Source organism: Coturnix japonica, chromosome 1, assembly GCF_001577835.2.
Source record: "Coturnix japonica isolate 7356 chromosome 1, Coturnix japonica 2.1, whole genome shotgun sequence".
In the NCBI taxonomy this organism is placed as follows: domain Eukaryota; kingdom Metazoa; phylum Chordata; class Aves; order Galliformes; family Phasianidae; genus Coturnix; species Coturnix japonica.
In genome coordinates, this window is record NC_029516.1 from 78,014,706 (window position 1) to 78,032,646 (window position 17,941).

The window sequence follows — 17,941 nt, forward strand, 5'->3', positions numbered from 1 at the left end:
CTTACAGCATTCTATATTTTATTTTTTCCTTAGCTGCTCTCTGCAGCACAAAGCAGGATGACTGAGTCAGTTGAAAGTGTAGTTCATGAGTGTGAAGACTAATATCTGCCTGGTTTTCAGGCCACTTGCTTGAGACATGCTATCCTACTTATATCGCTCTGCTTGCTTTTTGGTGTTTGTGTTGTGTATTTTTGTTTTTATTTTTAATCCTTAGTATTTTAAATAATAATAGGCATGAGAAATTGAAAACAAATATAACTTTCAGAATCTAAATCAATTCTGGTGAGGAAAATATGCGCAACTTTTTTCTGAAGGTCTTCTAATTAATGACTGACCTAAAACAACTTTAGTCCATCTCATGGACTGTCAGGTACAACCCTGACTACATAATTTGAGAAGCTGAGAAGAAAAAGGTTGTTTGAATCTCTGTTTATCTGTGGCTTACTCATGGGCTTCTGTGGGCTGAGCTCTGGAAATCGTGGCTATTACAGGTGGGAAGAAAAAAAAGAAAAAGGCTTATAAGAGGATCCTAACTATGAAGTAGACAATTATCTCTAAACCCACATTACAAGCTCTAAAACCATGACCTGGTTAAAGTGCTCATTTTATAAGCTCATTCTTATAGGTAAGCAACATCTCCTTATACCTTCTTGTACCTGTCTCTTTTGCTGTGTTCTACTTTGCTTGCGTTTGCAAAGTCTTATCTGCAGTGAATGTTCTGCCTTTTGGGGATTAGGGTACACAGGGATTAATTAAGTAATTTATGCTCCATGGAGGAACAACCTACTAGTCTAACTATTGCTGTTAACAGTGAGTAAGCTAATGGGCTTTCTGAAAGAACAGTCGCTGTTCCTTTCTATGGGTAACTGCCCTTAGTTCCATTATTTTGGCTGACAGGCAGTTTTCCAGCTCTGCTTCGGTCAGATTTTTTACTTTTGCTGCCACATATTCATATTTGATAAAGAAAACAGGAACTTCTGGTACAAGTAGCCTTGTATTAAACTTGTATTAAACTGCAAGTGGAGATGAGTATGATTGTGCACGTAGTAGGTCTCACTTTCTTGGAGATTTCAGGTAACAACAGCTGGCACCCTGGTGAATTTGTTACTATCAATACCAGACTTGTTATGTAGGACTCTCCATAAGTAGGAGTTGGAGCCTTACCTCAGTACCTGCCCTGCATTCCTATACCTCATTAATTACATCTGGATTCTTCACAAGCCCTTCCCATAAAGACAAATATGAATCGGACTAAAATTATTGTGAGCCACAGCACCACAAAATGGGAATCCTACTTGAATTCCCTCCTATGTTTGTGTACCAGTACCTTGCTGACCATGTGTGTCTGCATGCAACTTTCCATTGCTCTAGAATATAAATGCACATATGTAGTTATTGCTCAGTTACAGCAGTCCATGGGTAAGCTGTCTTGTTCTGAGAAAGGTTCTTGTGTGCTGTCAGCTCAATGGTGTTGATAGCTCTGATCTGGAAGCTCTCTGAGAGACAAATGAAATGTTCTCTTCAGCACCAAAAGACTGTATTGTGGGCACAAATGTCAACTGCTCCTGCACAAGAGAAACAAAGACAGCACAGGCTTTTTCTTAAAATATAGAAAGAATAATTCTGTAAAAACTATTGGCAGATGTAGACTGTTTACTAGCCATCCCTGTGTGTTGTGATTGGATATGTGGAACTCCACCAGCCTGGGCTTTTCTCCTATCACTCATTGCACATTTTTCATTTGAGCTAATAGTTTTCCTGACTCCTTGGACAAACTCCAGGTGTCACATTCATGAAGAGTCGCTTGGGTTTGCTAAACAAAGTTTTACATTTTAAAAAGCTTCACCTGCAGAATCCAGTCATGCGTTTGATTAAGTTAGTTGTTCTTTGGGAGAATGATGACTATGTTGTGTGCTTCGATATTGAAATGGAAGATACAGGGTTGCATATAAAGTTTGTCAGATTTGTAATACAACTAAGAGTCAAAAGTTTTGGGGTAGTTTTGCAAATTAATTCAATATTCATAAAAATCCATGGAGCATCTCTAGAGATTTCTACAATAGTGTCACAGCAAATCTATTCAGCTCTTAAGAAGAGAGAGACCATTCTCACAGCTGAGCTAATTTATACTAATGCCTAGCATAACAGAATTCATTTCATGGGATCTTTATGCATTATGTCTACAATTAGTTAAAGAGTACATGCTTTATCACCTTATCTCATTTACTAAAAGTTGGTTCTCATCTATTTGCAAATTTTGCAGGCTAACAAAGCTTAGCTGTCTATTTCCAAAATAGCTCATCTTGCTAAAATGCGCCTCTATAGAAGATTAATTATTTTAAGGTGGTTGGGTTTTTTATTGTTGTTGTTTTTTTGTTTTGTTTTGTTTTTTTTACCAAACAAAGCAAGAAAACTTCAATACCAATAAGTGGGGGATTTTTGCTGCTTAAATTTACATATGTAAATTTCCCTAGGTAACAAAAATTTATTCAAGCCGTAAATTCTCAGTGCTAATGCTAACAATAGATAGATTCACTACAGAGTGATTATACTGTATAGGCTTAACATCTGGGGAAAAAAAAAAACAACTAAATCTTTTATGCAGTTTCATAAATACGTACAAATTGCGTGTGGTAGAATTCATAGATGAATTGCACTTTAGAAATAGCTTCAGTATTGGTATCAGGATTGCACTGCACTCCCTGCTATTGTACACGCTCAATCCCACTGTACTGCAGCTTGGAACCTCTGGGCACTTTTTACCTAAAATATCTGACAACATTAAAACATATGAATGTGGGACTGACTTTCCCCAGTCTAACTGAATAGCCATGTTGACCAACGCTGTGTCTTCAACCAAGGCATTAGAAAATGCTGCTTCTGAAGTCTGTTTTGACAATGACAAATTACTGAGATGAATCACACTGAACTCTCCTGTAAGTGAGAGTTAAAAGCAGGAAACCTCCTACTATGTCCAATGATGTGCTTAAAACATGACAGTACCTCAGGTTCTGAGGATGCAGCCAATAAACTGGAGTGGAGTGCTCACTACAAAGCAAAGCTTTTTAGCTACAGGTTAAAAGCTGGAAGAATACTGCTATAGTAATAGCTCTGCTTCACTGGCATTCTTGTTGAAAGAAGGATTTGGAAGGAGACCAGAGAGTCAAGTAGGCCTGTTTTTCATTATTCTAAGGATACTTCCCAGAATCATGCTTGCAGCTCCTTAACAGGTATTTTTAATCTAGGTATCTTGAATATCAAGAAGAGCGTAGCTGCCAGCAGTGCGCTGTACGTATTTGTGTCATTAGCCAGGGCTGTACCTCTCCTTATTTAAACCATTGGGGCATTGCTGTAAATGGTGCCCTACCTTCCTCATCTGATGACAGCCACACAGACACTCATCTGTATAAGCTCTTCTTCTGTGACTTTATCGTACCCAATGCCACGGCCAGGCAGTGTGAAGGGACCCTAGGAGTTACACGTTGTTTGTCTCTAGTCTAAGATGCCTTCACACAAATAGAACAATAAAAAATTGTTCAGCTTGTTACTGAAATTGAAGGAATGTTAGGGAAATGTGGGAAAACAATTTCCCAGCATCCTTAAGCATCAGATTTTGGAACAGCTCCTCTAACACCTATGAGATGAGATGCTGTTCTTCATTTTGCTCTCCAGGAAATGCCACAACAGAGTAGCTTGTGGGAAGTGGGCCACACAGTAATAAAATTCTGTGCCAGAAGAACAGTATAGAAAATGAACATTGCAATAACACATCAGGGGGAAAACACTGTTAGGAGAAGAAGCTACCATCTCTATTTTTCTTAATAAAATTAGTTACTGACCTCTAACTGGATGCTTTACAAGTTATAATGCTAGCAAATATATATATATATATATCATTTTAAATGAGAGGTTGTCAGTTTTATTTAGTTGCCTTAGGAAGAATATCTGATGAAGATACATTTACAGACAGGTAATAATGTTAGTATCAGACCTTATCGGAAGTGATTGCAGTCCAGCAATTAAACTAGGTTTCCCCGAAGCAGGTTAATTGAACTGCTCTGCAGTATTTTGCCAAGATTTATCCTCTTCTGTAAATCTACTTGTGTCAGCTCTTTCAGGTGGTTTTGAAAGGTCTGAGAACCTCCAAAGATAAGTTTGTGTATTTGTTATTTAAATCAGATAGATACGGTGGTGTTACCTAGAAATTCCTTATAATAATGCTGTTACCATACCCACTTGAGTTCCCCAACTTTATTGTTTTAATTTGTTTGTAACAGGAATTGTTGCAGAAAGGATGTACTGAGGCATGATCTAATGGTGCAAATGTGTATCCTGCTATTCTGAAGTGTTTGAGTCTTTCTGTACAGACAGTCTGGATACTTCATTCAGTATTGTGATTTCCAGGTATTAAAGTCCCATTGTGGACAGCTGCTTCCTTTGGAAATCATCTGTAACTGTCCTTATGGAGAGTGTCACATCTCTACCCTAGGCTTCACAAGGGAAGGGGAGAATCGGTTTATGTTTGTGAGATCAGGGAACTCAGGATATTGAGTGTTTTTAACTCTGAGTTGTACCTTGTCTGAGGCAATAATTTGTGCTTCAGTTTTCTGCTTTATATTCCAAAACATGAAAAAAATTACTACGTATAGAAGTCGGTTTTTGTATTTCAGATCTCAAAGAAAAAATTGTCATATTTTATCCAAAAAAAATCTTCTCCATGGCATTGCTGTTTCCAGGGACACTGCAGCCATATCTCCTTCTGCTCAGTGACAGCAAACATATCATGGCTGGGACAGCCTCTCTTGCATCATGCACACAGTCATCAAGCAGGCAGTCACCTAGGAGCACCCTTGCCATTTTCAGTTTGACTCTAGCCACAAGCAGAGACTATGAGTGCAACAAAAAAGTGTATTGAATTTACTTCACTAAGTTAACCTTAAGAGGAATATTAGAAGAGTTAAGAGTGAAATAGTGCATGCAAAGGTGAACAGTTCAGAGAACAATCCCTACTTGAGAAACAGCTTCTAAATAGCAGGCAGAGAACGAAGCACATAAATTACCTATGTGCCAAACTACCTGAAAATAATTTGGATACTCACTGAAGCAAAGTATTGTATCCAATGGTTCACTGCTAGGGCAGATCCATCTGCTTTCATTTCACTTTATTTCTATCCCCTATAAGAAAATCAACATACTTTCCCTCCCTAGTCTACAGTCCATAAAATCAGAACTATCAAAATTCCTTCTGTCTTGAATACAGGTCTGAACAGTTACTGCTTTTATTAGAAAGTGCTTTATTTTTATGTGATTGCTTCATCCGAGGGAAGGTAGAAATGCAGACTTCAGGAACGAGGTCAGAACCATTGACTTAACCTTTTGATTTCAGTTTGAAATCAGATGCCAAACTGCAGAGATAATATATAGTATATATTTAGTTTGAGAGTTTATAGAATATAGAATCACAGAATCATAGATAGGATCATAGAATCATAAGATGGCATGGATTGGAAGGTACCTCAAGGATCATCACGTTCCAAACCCCCTGCCATAGGCAAGGCTGCCAGTTGCTAGATTGAGTACTAGATCAGGCTGCCTGGAGCCCCATCTAATCTGGCCTTCAGGGATGTGGCACCGCAACCTCCCTGGGCAACCTGTTCCAGTACCTCATCATTCTCAGTGACAAACTTCCTTCTGACATCCAATCTATGTCTCCGTCCTTTACTTTAAGACCATTCCACCTTGTCCTATCACTATCCACTCATGTAAAAATTTGATTTTTCTCCTGTTTGTAAAATCCCTTTAATACTGGAAAGCTACAATGAGATGTCCCTGCATCCTTCTCTTTTCCAGGCTGAACAAGCCCAGTTACTTCAGCTAGTCTTCATAGGAGAGGTGCTCCAGTCCTTGGATCATCTCTGTGGCCCTCCTCTGTACTCTCTCCAAAAGCTCCACATCTTTTCTGTGGTGAGGGCCCCAGATGGGATGTCTACCATTAGCACTGAAACACTGTGAGAGAGGTGTGACATTTTAACCTTATATCTGGAACCTTTGTCTAAACTGCTAGAAAATATATATTGGAATTTCCAATAAGTGATAACGTATTTGCAGACAACTAGTCTCTAGAAGTGGGAAGTGCTGCAGGCCTGGGTGTGAGGACAGAAGTATCAACAAGCAACAGGAGATTAAAACAAAACAACAAAACCAATAAGCAGAAACAAAACAACAAAACAAAATAATTAAAAAACAAAAAAACCTGGCCAGGATGTGTGAAGGAACCTGCCTATGATGTATTATGAGATCACAGTTCTGTTTTTCTTTTGGTACTGATTCCATGGGCATTTTATCAAGGACAAGATGTTATATAATGGTCATATAGGCATAATTTGGGGAATAGAGCCCTACTGATTAAAGAAAAGATTCTCTACATTTTTAATGTAAAACCAGAGATCTATGAGTGTGCCAGCATAGCTAAAATCTCTAAGCACTCAGTGCAAAGTTTGTCCTTCTTCTGCCTGATTCCTGAGGAGAAATTTATGGTTGAATCTCTCATTTACAAGCTGAGAATTTCACATTGGTGCATTTTCTTTCCATCCCTGTGTATTCCACATATTTTCATGAAGTTTTTCATCAGTTGTCTTTAGAATGGCCTGTGAGCCGTAAAGCTATTGTAAATTATAACCTAAGTAAATGAGGATTTTTTTCAAATCAAAACAGTACCACACACACAAACACAAGCCAACGGCACACAAAACATCAACAATAAAAGTATCTGCATTAAATAAATTACTGTAAAAATAAAAAGGCTAAAATTCCTCTTGGCTGAGTTCTGTTCTTGCAGGCAATAGAGGTTGTACCTCTGCTTTCACCAGGAGCCAGGAAAAAACATGTTATGATGAGTTCTAGGCAGATAGGAATGTAGATGGATACTGTGCATTGGCACACTGTTGAAGCCAGCCTCCACAATTTATCAAAGGTGATTTTATTCATGGGATTTAGACTCAACAGCTGCAATAGGCACAGAACATGAATCTGAAAACACCTATCTGCATTGTTTTGATGCCTTTAAAAATCCAGCCTTACAAGCTAATATGGAAAAGAAAAAAATTCCTAACAATAAACAGAGTGAAGTCTTTCTTTGGTATGACCTATACAAACATTTAGATGTGGCATTGAAATATACCACTGTGTGACACTATTTCTGTTGATTCTCTATTGACAGCTGAGGTACAAACACCTTAAGCCCAGAATAAGTCCAGGAGCCTCTTTTTTCACTTGATGAAATGTTTTCATTCATCAGATAATTGTAGTTAAAATTGGAACTACTCTGGAGTAAATATTACCAAAGTCCCTTCTTAAGTCTATGTAATTATTTGAGGTTTGTAGATTTGGAAAAAAAAAAAAAAAAAAAAAAAAAAAAAAGTTGTACTTAATGGGCATTCAGTTTTTTTATATGGTTGGCAGATTTTTGAGTGAGTGAGTTACAGGTGATTCCACTGAGATGGATTATTGAGCATCATGTAGATAAGATAGTTGAAATCTCATTGTGAATGTAATTTGTCTCATGAGCAATGCTATACCAAATGCAGTAGTGGAGTAGAGGACAGTACAAGAGTCACAACAGATAAACTGGAGGTCAAAAAGGCCTTTTGAGAGAGCTCTTGCTGAAAAGGGTTCTATAAATGTAAATTATTGTTATTATTTATGAGCAGATTGATTCAAATGTCATGTTTGATACACTTCATCAATCTGAGATTAGACTTGGGCCTGTAGATCAGCAACAGCTCAGTGATACAAACTGATAGGGAAATGTTCATACTAAGCTAATCAGAACTTGAGTACAATAGCAAACACTCCTTTCCAAGCAGCCCTGCCATCCAATGATTTTTCTGAGGTCTGGCATTTGGAGCAGCAGATGGGGTGGCACAGAGCTTTTCGACCAGGGCAAGAAATAACTTGCAGTCTCCAGTCCATTGCAGAAATGTTAAATTTAGATCACATAAAATTTGTTTTGCTGCATGATAGAACTGTGGAAACAGATATCAATATTTTATTATATCCATGAATCACAGATGTATAGAAACGTTAGGAACACTGAAAAATGCGTTGCCAGCATGTGTAGTATATTCTGTTCTTGGAGGAAACCTTTATTATTCACTGAGCTCTCATCTCCCAGGAAAAGGGAATTGCCCCTCCCCTCCATGCTATGAACAAGGTAAATGAATTTTCCATTTTGTGCAAGCCATCTTTGTGTCTGTGTGCATGCAGACTCATAGGAAAAAGAAATATACAACATCTTTCTCCCTCTGCTTCCCTCTCTGTGTACAGGGAGACATACCTCTAGCTCACAGAAATATACATATTTGAAGATACTTCATTTCCAAAATCAAAACAGCTACCTTTTTCTCCTTTTGCATTTTGTCTTTTAAATTACTTTAATCAAGTTTACCCTAAGAAGCTTGTGAAACCAGATAACCTTGTTATAAGAAAGAAAAAAATTGCACACTGTGGGGTAGTTCCTGCTATCACGGCCATCATTTATAAAGCCAGGATTTAATATCCTTTAAGCTTTGCTGCTTGCAGACTCATTTTATTTAAACTGCATTTATATAAACTGCTCAGCAGATTAGAGAAGCAGCTCTATAGCGTTAATTTCAGTGTCACTTTCCAGCTGTTTTGGTCAGGCTTCATGCCTGGATTTTATGTATTTGTGCACTAAAAAGAAAATATGTCTCAATGATAAATCCTTCTCCAAAGCAGAGGGAAATAGCAGTAAATAACATCTGTTGAAATCAAATGAAAATAAAAGCCTATGGGAAAACTAGATACAATATGGAGCTTGAAAGCAAAAAAAAAAAAAAAAAAAAACAAAAAACAACTGTAGAGTTCAGGCATAAAAATGATCCAAATCCTTAAAATTATCCATAAATAGGGGATGGGAAGTCTCTGACCTACTACTTGTACAGATTTTTCAGTTTCAGATATAAAAAGGATCAATTATTGAAAGACGTATTGCACTTTTGGGTCTGATCCAAGGCTCTTTGAATTCATCCGAGGGATCTGTAAGTTTATCGTGGATATCCATGACACTCACTGATTATCCTAGAAATAAATTTGTGCAACACTGTGCTCTCGAAATTGGAACAACAGGGAAAGGCAAAGAGATCTTCTTTTCAGCATCTATTAAAAGAATAAATCTGGGTATCCCAGCTGTTCAATTTCGGTCATCCTTACATCCCTGGAGCTAAGAGCTGAAATTTCTGCTTTTTTTTTAATCATTTTTCTCTCTCGTAGACTCTGATCTCCTGTATCCGAGAGAAAGACAAGCATAATCTAAAATCTGCTATAAAACTCAAACACGGATCTTTTAATGCAACTAGCCATTGTCATCTGCACATAAGATTTTGTTTTCTTATGATAAGCCCATACAAAGTTTGTGGCTATGAATCTGTCTTTTTCACCTCACACTTCAATTTTTCCAGGCTAAGTACTAGATGGTCCAACCACATTTTCCCCATAGTGCCCAGTAGACCATGAGGTGCTTGCAAAGTAGCCAGAAATGATAAGAAAGAATTTGGCCCTACATCCTTCCAGGACACTTATTGAGATTTCTTTTTTTATACATCCTGCATTATAGATTAGAGACAGGGGAGTACCATAGCTTTCGTAAGCATCCAATTCCATTTTAGTAGAATTTTGCGTAGACCTTACCTTCCATCACGAATATATGATTTATTACATTTTACACAGACAAATGAGAGAAACACTTTAAGCCTGACCTTTACTGGTATTCCACGAACACCTAACTACTTCCATGTTTAAGATAAAATGGCTTCTTTCAGGTATACAGGACAAGAATATGTCGTGATTCTTGTGTTTCATCACAATTTATATGAAGAAGTAGAAGGAAATAGCATCCTGAAAACTGAATACAATGAACAGATGCTGTGGCATGTTCTGCAGGATTGCCTCAGCTTGCACTATGAGTTTTGCTAGTGGAAACTGAAATGTAGCACAGTTTGTGGATGGGGAACAGTGAGAATTAATAACTAAATCAGACAAGGCTCTAACCCTTACCATCTCAGAAAATATACATGCACACAGCTTTCGGAAATTTCAGAAAGGTGAAACAGCGTATAAATGTTAGAAAGTCTTAAATCTAGACAATCCATTTCAAAAGGGACAATTACTTAAAGCAAATGAAGCATTATCTGTTAGAAGTAGTATATGATGGCTTTGAACACAGTGCAGAAATGTAGGAAATTACAGCTTCAATTAAACTATGGGAGAACTATTCAGGTATGTAAAAACGAGTGATTTAGTGTGACTTTTTTTCTTTTGTTTAAACAAAATGCATTCCTTTTTTGCTTACGTAGGTAGAGTTGGAAAGAACCAAAAAAAAATAGTCAGAACTGCCTGTACTGACCCATCATGTCGGTTAAATCCCAGCTCAGTCTCTGCAAGAATCTCATTTGCTCTCTACTCTATAATTTCTGGTATTTTGTTTCAGCAGTTTTATTTGTTGCAAGCAAAGTCATTTCCATTGCATCCCTGGGAGACTATTCCACAGTCTAACAGACCTTGCTCTAAGATGCTGAGATTTTTTTAAAAATTGTATTTCAATTGATCTTTTAGAGTAGCACATACTGTCTCAGCTAAACTGAAAAGAATTGCAGAAATCTCTAAGCAAAAGTCTTTTCAGAAAACCAAAACAAGTGCCTTGTATGGGGAAAAACAGATATGCAGTGTGCAGAGGACAGACAGGGATGAAAACAGCAACCCCCTCAGAAATGTATTTCAGTGAGAAGAAGAAGGTGTGTCAGAGAAATTCTCTGTCCCTTTCTTTTGATATGCAGTTCTTAGATCCTCTGCAGATACATTATACTGCGCCCAGAAATCTTGTGTGCCTCTTTTTCCCACTGCTGGCACAAGAAAAGAAGCTGAGACAAATACATACAGCCCTCCCATGCCTGTCCTCGAAGCACTGACTGCAGTCAGCACAGCAAGCCTGCAGCTTGCTTTGACATGAGGAATCAAATCAGCACAGAGCCCCCCGTTCAGAAGTGCTTATAGGTCATATCCCTTGGAAATGAGTATGACTGATCTGAGATTGCCTCTTCTTTATACTTCTTCTTCCTTCTCTTTCTCCCCAAAGAACAGTTCACATACAAACTACATAAAGGTGATAAACTACCTTTTTGGGGGTATATTCACTGCTGGAGAAGCAAAGGTAAAATGAAGAGCACGGTTAATGGGAAAAAATATCTTCTGAGATCAGTGACTTCTCTTCTTTAATAGTCTGCCAGCCCAAACTAATATAAAAGCATCAGATGCAAGGAGCTTTTTAAAGAGATTATAAAATTGTACTCCACAGGAAGATTTCTCAAACAAATTTCAGCAGTCATTCACATCAACAATATGAAATGTTCAAAGCCACAGGGCGTACACAACCCCCAAATCCCAATAGCCTCAAAAAAGAAGCTATGAAAATGTCTGTATCCCAGTAGTGAAAGCTATTCCTGGATGACCCAGACCAAAGATTTCATCAAAGTTAAACTGAGCCAGGATCTGAGTAATGAGGATGACAAATTGCCAGGAATATTTATGGATGATACATATATAGTCACATCCTATATGAATCAATCATGTTTTCTAACTATGCTGAAGAAACAGCACGGAACCTCATATTTCTAAAGTTTGGTCTTTGCTTGGAATTCAAAGAAGAGGAACAAGAAGAGGAACAATTAAAATGAATTAAAAAAAAAATTCTTAAACCCCTTTCTGTCCCACAGCAAATACATGAGAACTTGAAGTCAAGCTTCCAAACTTCTTTAACTGAACCGTGTAATAATGACATAAATACCCCAAACCTTCCATTTATAGTCCAGTCGTGTCTCTGCAGTTCTGTTATCTCAATGGCAGATCCGAAGATCAGCAAGGTAAGCTAGAGGTCAGAGCTCAAGAAGCCCAGGAAAACACAAATACTAAGCAACACAACAACCCTAAATCTGTTAAAATCTGTTATCTTTCAGAAACTAAATGTCAGAAGTATTTTTTTTTTCCATGCTGTGTTCTTGGAAACAAAGCATTTCTGTTAAAATTACAGTAATACCCATAAGAGTTCATTGTCTGAGAGATCCCTTTGCAGATCTCATACCATGCTGTGATGGAAAGAGTAGCTCTGTGCTTGTCCCTTTCCTGTTCCAGTCATTGCTGCATCACCCTGCATGTTCTCTGTGCTTCTGCATTAATAGCAGAGCCAGGCAGAAACAGGAATGTGTAAAGGAAAGAGGAGAGAGTGAAAGTATAGATAAAGGTCTCAAAGAGGTCGAGATGGTCTAACCTTAGGCTGGATACTAGACATTGTGCCTATATTCTGTCTTCTACAAGACAGAATATTTTGTATTTCCTAACAGAGGAAGCTCATGCATGTGTGATTGCCGGATTGTGCCTGTAGGCTGAAGAGGAAAGCTGGGAGGTGACCAGCTGTCAGTGTTGAAGTCTGTGCCACTTATCTAATTCTGTCTCTAACGAAGAGTATCAGTCAGACCTGACCGACCTGCATTTGTATGTACTCATTAGATTTCTCTGAAGTCCTTAGAGAGATGCAGGGAGCAAGTTTTTGCATATTGTTCCATAGTACTTCATATACAGATACCCATTCAGTAGCAACTAATCCACAGGCTGCTTATTTGCTGAGACACCCAGGAAATTGATTAGTAGAATTCTGAGGTGTCTGAAGTAGGAGGAAGAGGTTATCTTTCTTCTCAGCTTCTGACAAACCCAGTTGCGCAAACTTGAGAGGTGGGAGGCACTTCTCTGGCTGTACATGGTGAGGTGATCCTGAACTCTGAGCAAGCTGGTATTTGTGTGCACAGCAAAGCAGAGTAGCGAGGGGTCATAGAATGCAGAAGCAGCACAGTGAGGTCACTACAGCGATATGCCAGGTGTATTAGCCCAACTTCTCAGTAGAGTTTACTGTTTTTTCCAGTTTGGGTGGTTAATTTGCTTGTTAAGAATTCAGGCATATCTCATTATACCCACTGCACTCATTAGAAACTGCCCTTGATCAGTGATCAAATTACAGTATATTTTTATTTCTTCTAAAATGTTTAATATGGATGTATTATGTTTGAATATCTTCTAGCAAACTAGGAAAGTTCATATAAGGATGTCATGACTACTTATGCTCATTAAAATGATAGACATAGTTTTCTAAGCGTTAACTTCAGTAATTGTAATACTTTATATTTTTTTTTCTGTGATCATTAAATATTTGTTTTGGTATGGATGTATCTAGACATTCACAGAATCACAGAATTGTAGGGGCTAGAAGGGTCCTCTTGAGATCATCTAGTCCAACATACCTACAAAAGCAGGTTCCCTAGAGTAGGTTGCACAGCAAAAGTGTCCAGATGGGTTTTCTATATCTTCAGAAAAGGAGACTCCACAACCAAGGTCTGGGCAGCCTGTTCCAGCACTCTATCACCCTCAAAGCAAAGAAATGCTTCCTTGTGTTCAGGTAGAACTTTCTGTGTTCCAGCTTGCACCTGGTGTTCCTTCTCCTGTTGCTGGGCACTTCTGAAAAAGTCTCAGTCCTCAATCAGTTCCAGGTCTCTCAGCCTTCCCTCATGAGAGGGATACTCCAGGCCCTTAATCATCTTTGTGGCCCTCTGCTGGACTTTCTCTAAAAGTTCACTGTCTTTCTTGATCTGAGGAGCCCAGAACTAGATTCAGCATTCTGGACATGACCTCATCAGGTCATAGTAGAGGGGGAGGATCACCTCCCTTGACCTGCTGACCACCCTCTTTTTAATGTATTCCAGGATACCACTGGCTGTCTTGTCCACAAGACCACACTGCTGGCTCATGGCCAACCTGTTGTCAACCATGACACCCAGATCCTTCTCCACAGAGCTCCTCTCCAGCAGGTCAGCCCCTAACCTGTACTGATATATGTGGTTATTCCTCCCCAGGTGCAGAACTCTGCACTTGTCCTTGCTGAACCTCATCAGGCTCCTCCCAACCCAACTCTGCAGCCTGCTCAGATTTTGTTTGGCAACACAGCCTTCTGTCAGCTGTGTTGTATCAGGTGTGTCAGCTGCTCCACACAGCTTTGTATCATCAGCCAACTTATCGAGAGTGGACTCTGTCCCTTCATCCAGGTCACTGATGAAGAGGATCCAAGACTGGACCCAGCACTGATCTCTGAGGAACACATGAGTTACAGGCTTCCAAAATAGACTCTGCACCACTGTTCACAACCCTGTGAGCTCGGCATCAGACAGTTCTCAAATCATCTCACTATCTGCTCATCTATCTCACAATTCCTAAGCTTACCTACAAGGACGTTATAGGAGTCAGTGCCAAAAGCCTTGCTGATATCAAGGTGTACAACATTCACTGCTCTCCTCCCATCTAATCAGGCAGATATGATATCACAGAAGGCAGCCATGTTGGTCAGGCATGATTTCCCCTCAGTGAATCCATGCTGACTACTTCTGATAACTTCTTCTCCAATTGTTTGGACAAGACACCTAGAATAAGCTGTTCCGTCACCTTTCCAGGGACAGAGATAAGGTTGCCTAGCCTGTAATTTCCCAAGTTCTCCTTCTTGCCCTTTTTGAAGAATGGTATGACATCACCTTTCCTTCAGTCTTCAGGCACCTAAAACATTTGCCATTACCTATCAGAAATAATAGGCAGTGGGCTGGCAATCACTTCAGAACTCATGGGTGCATCCCATGCAGATTTGCGGAATTTGTCACACAGGGCTCTGAACTAGCAGTAAAAACTGCATGTAGTAGGTAGGAGTAATTCCAATGAAATAAAAACCTTGCATCAATGTACTTGAGTATTGAAATACGATTAATATATTCAATTAATTCCTATTGAAGTCTCCATGGATTTTTTTATGGACATCATCAAGGAAAGAATCTGTGTGCTGTGTGTACTAAGATGTGCACATGGCCAGGATAGCAAAAAGAATAAAGTAAGGTATAAGGAACCTCCTGCAAGAATGCAGGCACATCTGGGAATTTTGCTTGGCCAGACCAGGGTTAGCCATTTTTGCAATGTGTATTTATGTCGTATGACTCCGTTAAGGAAATAAGGGTCCATGTCTACTGAACACTGATCTTTTCTTTTTTTCCTTCCTTTCCTACTACAGTATCCACAATTAGCTTCCTTTCTGAGTTTTCTATCACCGCACGTTCTGTAGTTGCTTGCTTTGAGAATAATTTAAATGCTTCGAATCTCTGATCCTGACTCATTTTATCTTACTGAAAAACCTGTTTTGCTGAAAGAAAATGAAGGAAAGAATCAGGAAAAATAAAAGATTTACAGAAGAGCAGTCTTGCTAAAAAATAACATAAGGTGGGTTGGGAAATGTGTAATAGCCTCATGGACTTTTTATCTTACCACAGGACAACATTTCTATACCACAGCTCAAAACGCTATCTGCCCTACCAGTATCTCATTGTTAAATTGTGAGGAAAATCTTCCTTACACAAAACTTCTTACACATGCAGTGTAGGTTAAAGGTCTCCAGATCATGAAAATGCCCTGCTTTCAGCAGAAGTTGCTTTCTAAGCACTCGTCATCTTTCACCTCTCTTGTTCCATAAAGTCCATTACACATTCAGTATTCTTTTAGATTGCTTTCTCCAGTGTTTGTGTTTTATGTCTGTCTCTTGCTCTCTTTTTTGTCTTCTTGACTGCTTTAAAGAAATAGAAGACCTTTGAAACAAGATTGTTCATTTTATTCAGACGTAGTACCCTTCTTAACCTCCTGTCCTTACCTACTGATTAGTGCTGCTGGGAACTATTAAACACTTGCAGCAGTCTGCCTCTGAGCTGGCTGCATTTCGGGGCTGTGAGAAGTTGCACTTTAATGCCTCTCTGGAAGTGCTTAAAGAGATAAAAGATTCAATGGAAACCCCTCCTGTTACAGTGGCTCTTCTTACCATTTTGTCATGTTAGAATGTGTATTTTTGAATGAAAGGTGCATGCTGAGAAGGAGGATGGGGACAAATGGGAGAGGTGGAAGTGAGAGATATTACAGTTTTGGTAATCATAATGACAAGCTAGTGTTAGCACTTAAAAGTATAGTAGTCTTTAATATGAAAACTAATGCCTTAACTGACAGCAACAAAAAGAGAGATGGAGAAAAGGAGAAAGAGCTAGAAACACAAAGCATTTGGTTTGTTGATTTCTTAACTGCCTTTATTTATTATTTGAAGACTGAGTTCTAGTAGGATATGCTAGTTCTGTAACATTAACACTATAAGTGAGGCTCTACTCAGCAGGACCTTTGGTCCATCCTGCCCAGGACCTTTTTCTGACAGTGACATTAGAGTGGCAGTTTTGGGAAGAGACTTGGATTCTGGACTCCCTCTGCAGTCAGTCCCTTACTTTGGTATTGCCACAGTATCCAGGACTGTGTGGATTACAGGGTAGATACCCATCTAGGGCTTTTAGTATCTGTTTATGGACTTCTGGTCCATGATTTGTCTCTGAACCTGCAGGCACTGCTTGCTTCTGCAGCCTGCTATGACAGCAAGTGCTAGAAATTCACTCCCTGCTATGTAAGGAATTTTTTTTTAATCTGTTTTAAACCAGTATGTACATCTTGCTTGAGTGCTCTCTATGCTATTGCATGATTTCACTAACAAGAGTTCTGCATTCAGCCTATTCACTGCCTGCATGGTTTAATCAACCTCAGTCTTCATCTTTCAGGTCTTTTTTTCTTCAGACTGAATTCCTTCATCCTTTTTTGTCTTCTCTCATAAAGCAGCTCCTTCATCCCCTTCATGTCCTTCTTTGACTCAAGCTGACCACCAGAACATACTTTCATTAAGAATTATGTATATATCTCTACATACGGAAGCCAATTAATCTGTACAAAAATTGGATTTCTCCTTGGATATATGATGGCAAAGAATCATACTATTTTTGTTGGTTTTGTTGTTGATATTTGGCTCTATTGGAAGCTCTAGACAAAGATTTTTCTATCATTATGTGCTTTCCAAGTGCATTTTCTGGTATGCATTGAGCAGAACCTGAATAAAACAGTATACATAAATTCAAAATGTTTCTGCTGCCATTCTTTCTTGTAAGCATCACTAGAACATTCACTATTGTATGTATTTCTGTCAAAAAGAGTTTAATAACTCCCATGCCTCTAGATGAAGTTGGAAGCTATTTTTCTACTTACGATTATCAGTTTTAGATAAGCTGTAGATCTTAAAGTAAACTTAGAACCTGGTAGGTTCCTTAAAAGCATCACTTGAAAGTTCTGTCTATCACTATATCCAGTGCCTGATATTTCCCTACTCCCTCATGTTACCATACATTTTTTTCTGTGTTAGCAGCTTCAACAGCCAGTCTGAACATAAACTCTCCCACTCCCCAGTTTACAATTCATATAAATCTTTCTATTCTTCCTTCCTCTGCAGATGGAGATATACTGACCCATACAACTCAGGGGGATCTATCTGCATTCTTTCCTCAGTCACTTTTCCTCAAGGTAGGTTATTTCTTAAAATTTATGCTTCTATCCCGGGAGCTTTAAACTGCACATGGAGTTTTTGCAATCTGCCTGTGTTTTTCTAATGTTTGTTGCAGTCTTAGAATATAATCTCGGTGAATTCTAATATCTCTGCTGACATCAAAAATTTATTCTCTCTTGTTTTGAAATGCTTCAGGCAGAAAGTGTGAACCTGAAGGTATGCTGGATAGTCAGAACCTTTGTAATGGCTGTTAGAAGTTCACAAATATCTTTTTGTTGTTGTTGTTGCTTGGTGGAAATATACCTGCCATTTCCCCATCTCCCTAGTCTGGAACGTGTTTGGTTATAATACCCAGTTTCATTAGTTAGGCCTATACCAGTCCCTATCAGCATGCCTGAAATTCTTGTGCAAGTATTAGTGTGAAGAGTACAGCCA

The 17,941-nt window shown here is 38.7% G+C and overlaps 1 long non-coding RNA gene across 1 annotated transcript in view; it reads left to right on the top strand.

The window, feature by feature from the left end:
* The window catches only part of LOC107321121, a 213,539-nt gene extending 196,016 nt beyond the window's left edge, over positions 1-17,523 (top strand). Inside the window, exon 5 of the long non-coding RNA XR_004309069.1 lies at positions 17,453-17,523. This is a non-coding gene — a long non-coding RNA (uncharacterized LOC107321121). The remainder of the gene's footprint in view (positions 1-17,452) is intronic.
* The last annotated feature ends 418 nt before the right edge of the window (positions 17,524-17,941 follow it).